This window comes from Myotis brandtii, unplaced genomic scaffold (genome assembly GCF_000412655.1).
Source record: "Myotis brandtii unplaced genomic scaffold, ASM41265v1 scaffold339, whole genome shotgun sequence".
Classification (NCBI taxonomy): Eukaryota; Metazoa; Chordata; class Mammalia; order Chiroptera; family Vespertilionidae; genus Myotis; species Myotis brandtii.
Window position 1 is genome coordinate 547,619 of NW_005363061.1, and position 6,006 is coordinate 553,624.

Here is a 6,006-nt window from a genome sequence, read left to right on the forward strand (position 1 = left end):
CCCAGACTGCGAGAGGGCACAGGCCAGGCTGGGGGACCCCCCTCCCCCCGCCCCCCGAGTGCACAAATTTTTGTGCACCGGGCCTCTAGTCTATATAATAAAAGCCTAAGCGACCGTGACGGCGGAACAACCAGAACAACCGGTTGCTATGATATGCGCTGATCACCAGGGGGCAAACACTGGTGGGATCCTCTCTGGACTCCGCGGCAGCACTAAGGAGCAGCGAGCTGAACGGTAAGGAGCAGCAAGCAGGAGGGCGGTAAGGAGCGAGGGGTCCCGGACTGCGAGAGGGCACAGGCTGGGCTGAGGGACACCGCCCCCCCCCCATGCACGAGTTTCGTGCACCAGGCCTCTTATACACACACACACACACACACACACACACACACACACACACACCCATAGGAAGGCAGGAGACTTGCAATCAGGAAGATCAGCTGTTCAGCAAGGAATAGATCAACACGATGGCCCTGGCTAGGAGGCTCAGTTAGTTAGAGCGTCATCCCTACATCAAAAGGTTGCTGGTTCGATTCCTGGTCAGGGCACATGCCTAGGTTGAGGTTTTGATCTCTGGGGTCGGGGCATGTATGGGAGACAACCGATCGATGTTTCTCTCTCACATCCATGTTTCACTCTCCACCTTGCACCAAAGGTGTTGGGAGGTTTGAGGGAGGAGAGAAGGACAAGGGCCAGGAAGTGGTCACTGTACATCAAAAAGTTGCTGGTTCGATTCCTGGTCAGAGCACATGCCTAGGTTGAGGTTTTGATCTCTGGGGTCGGGGCATGTATGGGAGACAACCGATCGATGTTTCTCTCTCACATCCATGTTTCACTCTCCACCTTGCACCAAAGGTGTTGGGAGGTTTGAGGGAGGAGAGAAGGACAAGGGCCAGGAAGTGGTCACGAGGAACATGGAAGAGGCTACTCCTACCTCCAGCTCTTCAGTACAAGGATCTTGGAGGATAAAACCACCCCTACTTAAGGACTGAGAGGAAGCAGTGTCCTCAGGAGAGAGGCGGTTGAGTAGAAAAGAGGTTGGGGATAGAGAAGGTTTTGCTGGGGGTCGGCGTGGATCTCAAGACATGGTGGGAGCATTTGGCAGATGGGGAGTGAGACTGGGCAGATTAGGGATGATCAGTCCTGTGGGGTTGGGGTCCAGGTGACGAGGTGGGAGCCATGGGTTTTGGGCAGGATGGAGCATGATGGGATCCTTTCCTCTACCTACACGCTCCTTAGACCCCCTTTCTCTACTGAAACTCACTCCACAGGTGATCTAACCCAAAGTCACGCCTTGGACCACTCCCTGCCAGGGAGTCCCAGTTCTATCTTCACCTTCAGCCTCTCCATAGAGCTCCAGCGAGCACATGCGATCGCTTGTAGACACCTCCACTTGGGTGTTTAAAAGACCCTCCAAATTGGAGATGTGAATCTATAAATTCACTTTTCCTCAAGTAAAAGGCAACGCTGCCATTCAGCCTTTTGTTTTGGACAAAGGCTTAAACGTCACCCTAGAAACCTCTATTTCCTTCACCCTTCTCTTTTCAACCCATCACCAAGTGCTAAAAACCCTAGCTTCAAAATCTTCCCCAGACCCCTAACAGATCTCATGGCGTTATCGCTGCTGTTGTCACCCTTGCTGCAGTCACTCCTCACCTGGTCCCCACTTCCCCCCTCAGTCCATTTTCATGGAGCAGCCAGAGTGAATTTTCCAAAACATACATCAAAGCAAGTGACTCCCCTCCTTTGGCGGCCCACAGTCCTCACAACAGAACTTCAGGCCCGTGCCCAAGTCTTGTAAGATCTGGCTACTCTGCACCCCCAGTCCCACTGTGCTCACCCTTGTTCACTCCGCCCCAGCCACACTGGCCTCCTTGCCCTTCTCAGACATTCGAGCCACCCCCAGCTGAGGTCTTTGGCGGGAATGCTTGTTCCTTGCCACCTTCAGAGCTCTGCTCCAAGTCACCTTCCAGGAGAGGCCTTCCCTGTCCATTCTGCTCCAAACAGCGCCCCCTCCACTCTGTTCCTTATTCTGCTTTGTTTTTCTTCACATAAACCATATACTCCATAGAGCTCAGTACTGTACCTGTTTATTTGATTATTTCCTGTCTCCGCTGGAGTGGGTTCTTGGAGGGCATCCCACCTTTTTCTCTGCTTCAAACTGCTCCCAGCTCATAGTGGGGGGCGTAATAAGTATTTGTTAAAAAAAAAAAAAGGTAAACTAAAGAAGGCTATTCTATGTGATATGGGCCTCAAGAGCTCATGGTGAACGTCAAAGGTGGAATACGGACAGTTTGTTGTATGCATTCCTGCCATAGCAATTCTAGTTCTCCTCCAAGGTAACTAAGCTTCTACATTAGGCAGAGAGTCCGGGAGGAGCAGCAGTAAAGAGCTTGTCAATGTCTATTTTATTTTTGGTGTCGATACTGGGTCTTGGGCAGGAAAGAATATGCATTTCTCAGCATAATAACGAACATGCCCTTTTCCTAAAGGCCAGGAACAACTTCCTGCCTTCCATGGCACGCGTCTCTGTGACCTCTGAAAAGAGGAAGGAAGCAGGCTTGGAGCAACCCCCTGCACCCCCCTTGTGGATTGCCTTTTGGAGTCCAGGGGCTGGTGCACATCCGTGTTCATCTGGCTGAGCCCTGGTGGGGGAACTCGACCTGAACTTGAGGCTGGGGAAGAAGAAAGGTCATTCTTGCGTAAGAAAATGGAATACGGTATATGAGGGAAGAGGGTGGGGATAGAAGCTTTTAAGAGAGAAGGCACCACAAGTGCAAAGGCTGCCAGGAAGTAGGAGCAAGGCAGATTGGCTCTGAAGGTTGATATGGCCGGAGAGCCTTGGAGAGTGTCATGGGGGAGAAAAGTGGCTCTGGCCAGACCAGGCAGGGCCCTGTGGGCTACAAGAACAATTTTGAACTTGACTCAGGGTGAGAAGCAGCCTTTTCAAAATGTGACAAGATGATTGCTCAGTTGGTTGGGCATCATCCCATGCACCAAAAGGTTTCGGGTTCAATTCACAGTCAGGGCACATGCTCGGATTGCAGGCTCGATCCCGTGTAAGGGGTGTGCAGGAAGCAGCAGATCGATGTTTCATTCTCACATCGATGTTTCTCTCTCTCTCTCTCTTCCTCTCTCTAAAGAAAAAAAAATTTTTTTTTTGGAAAAAAACAACAACAAAAAATAAAAAAATAGATCCTGGCAGAATGGAGTGGAGTGGGCAGAGAAGATGCAGGGAAACCAGGGAATCTGTTGGCAAATGGCTAAGTGAGAGATGATGGTGCCTTAGACCAGTGAGAAAGGTGATGCGAAATGCATGGATTTTGCGAGTATGAAGAGTTCAGTTGATGGAGATGGGTGATAAGTCAGATACAGAGCATGAGGGGGAAGGAAGATCGAGGAGACACGCGTGATTCTGGCTGGCGCTTGGATGGATGGGGTGCCGTTTGTGAGGCGGGGAAGACGTGGAGTGAAGAGGCAGAGGAGGAAGCACAACAGATGCCGAACCAGAGAAGCGAGAGGGCTACCTGGAGTGCCCCAGGAGTCAAAGCAAACACCAAAACCAAAGTTAAAGCGTGTGTGATGGGCTGAGAGCAAACCCTGGCCATGTATTATATAACAGCTTCAGCATAAAAATATAGAGGATCGTGAAAGAAATAGGGAAATGGCAAATAACCTGATAGAAACCTGGGCAACTACTATGGAAGGGTGATTGATATGCAGAATAAAAGGTCCAAATTTCCAGGAAACATATGAAAAGATGCCCAATGCCCCTAGAATTTAGAGGAATGTAAATGTTATGGGTTGAATTGTGTCCCCTCAAATAAGACATGTTGAGGTCCTAAAACCCAGTATCTCAAAATGTGGCCTTATGAGGAAATAGAGTTGTCACAGATGTAAGTCATTAAAATGAGTTCCTATTTGGGTAGATTTGTGCCCTAATCCAAGAGGACTAGTGTCCTCCTTCTAAAATGAAAGCCACTTGATGACAGAAGCACAGGGACAGCGCCACGTGAGGGCAGAGAACTGGAATGAAAAGCCAAGACTGACAGCCTCACGGAAGCTGGGAAGAGGGAAGGGAGAGTCCCTCCTATTGAGTTCAGAGGGAGCATGGCTCTCTGGAAACTGGATCTTGCACTTCTAGTCTCCAGAACTCTGAGACATTTGTGCGGTTTTTTAAAGACATGGATTTTTAAGAAATCCTCACCAGAGGGTATGTTCTTTTTTTAAAGTTTTATTAATTTTACTTTTTTTTTCTTTCTGAAGAACCAGCTTTTTAAAATATATATATATATATTTTTTATTGATTTCAGAGAGGAAGGGAGAGGGAGGGATAGAAACATCAGTGATGAGAGAGAATTACTGATCGGCTGTCTCTTGCACGCCCCCTACTGGGGATCAAGCCTGCAACCCAGGCATGTGCCTTTGACCGGAATCGAACCTGGGACCCTTGAGTCCGCAGGCCGACGCTCTATCCACTGAGCCAAACCAGCTAGGGCGATATGTTCTTATTGATTTTAGAGAGAGGGGAAGGAAGGGAGAGACAGAAAGAGAAACATCAATGTGAGAGAGAAACATCCAACAGTTGCCTTCTGTACACACCCCAACTAGGAATTGAACCCGAAACCTTTTGGTGTATGGGACAACCAACTGAGCCATCAGCCAGTCCTACATCTCTGTGTTTTTTTAAGTCACCAAGTTTGTGGTTCTTTGTTACAACAGTCCTAGAAACTAATACAGTAAATTAAAACAACATTGAAATGCCTTATTTCTCTCATCAGCTTGGCAAAAAGAAAAACACAGCACACACACACACACACACACACAACCACACACAAGGATTCTAATATCCAGTGCTGGCAAGAAAACTCCCACGCAACTGCTGGTTGGAGTGGGGTTTACCGACACCTATTTGGAGGGCAATTTGGCAGCACACCATCAAATAAAAGTCAAAAGGCCCCTGACCGAGAACTCGGAGATTCCTGTTCTTTCTATCATGGAGAAAGACATGTGCTTACAAAAGAGTTATGTTCTTTGTAGTAGTTTTGTAATAGCACAAGCCGCCGACAAATCCATCGCGTCCATTGATAGAGAATGGTTCCAAAAACGGGTTTGGGCGGATTCACTGTGAAGTTAAGGAAGCTTAGGCTGCAGGGCCCCTCACTTGTGTCGGCTCCTTGAATTCCCAGAAGGGGCTCTAGGAATCTATGTAACTTTGTATTATTTTTCTTAAAGAGGTTCCCCACAAATGCATAAGCCTCAGGCCCCATACAACGTGAATCTGCCCCCGTTACACTTTATAACACATGACAACAGTTTTAAAAGAAAGAAGGCAGCCCTGGCCCAGGAACTCAGTTGGTTAGAGCTTCATCCTGATACACCCATGTTGCAGGTTTAATCCCTGGTCAGGACACACAAGAATCAACCAATGAATGCATAAGTAAGTGAAATAACAAATTGATGTTTCTCTCTCTCTCTCTCTAGCAATAAGTAAAATACATAATTTTATTTTTGTATTTTTATTGACTTCAGAGAGGAAGGGAGAGGGAGAGACAAAGAGAGAGACATCAATGATAAGAGAGAATCATTGATCAGCTGCCTCCTGCACATCCCCCACTGGGGATAGAGCCTGCAACTCGGGCGTGTACCCTTGACCAGAATCAAACCCGGGATCCTTCAGTCCACAGGCCGATGCTCCATCCACGGAGCCAAACCAGCTAGGGCAATAAGTAAAAATTAAAAAAATAGAAACAGATCTTCTTGCAAAATTGGTTGGTTGGTACCTGTTATTCCAAAGCTGACCCATTTTCTCCCGTCTTTTTGATACTTTTACATCTGGAGATCTTCATATTTCTCTAAGCTCTTCTAGCTAAATACTTAAGCCTGGGCCTTTTTATTTATTTTAAATATATTTTTATTGATTTCAGAGAGGAAGGGAGAGCAAGAGAGAGATAGAAACATCAATGATGAGAGAGTATCATTGATCAGCTGCCTCCTGCATGCCCCCCA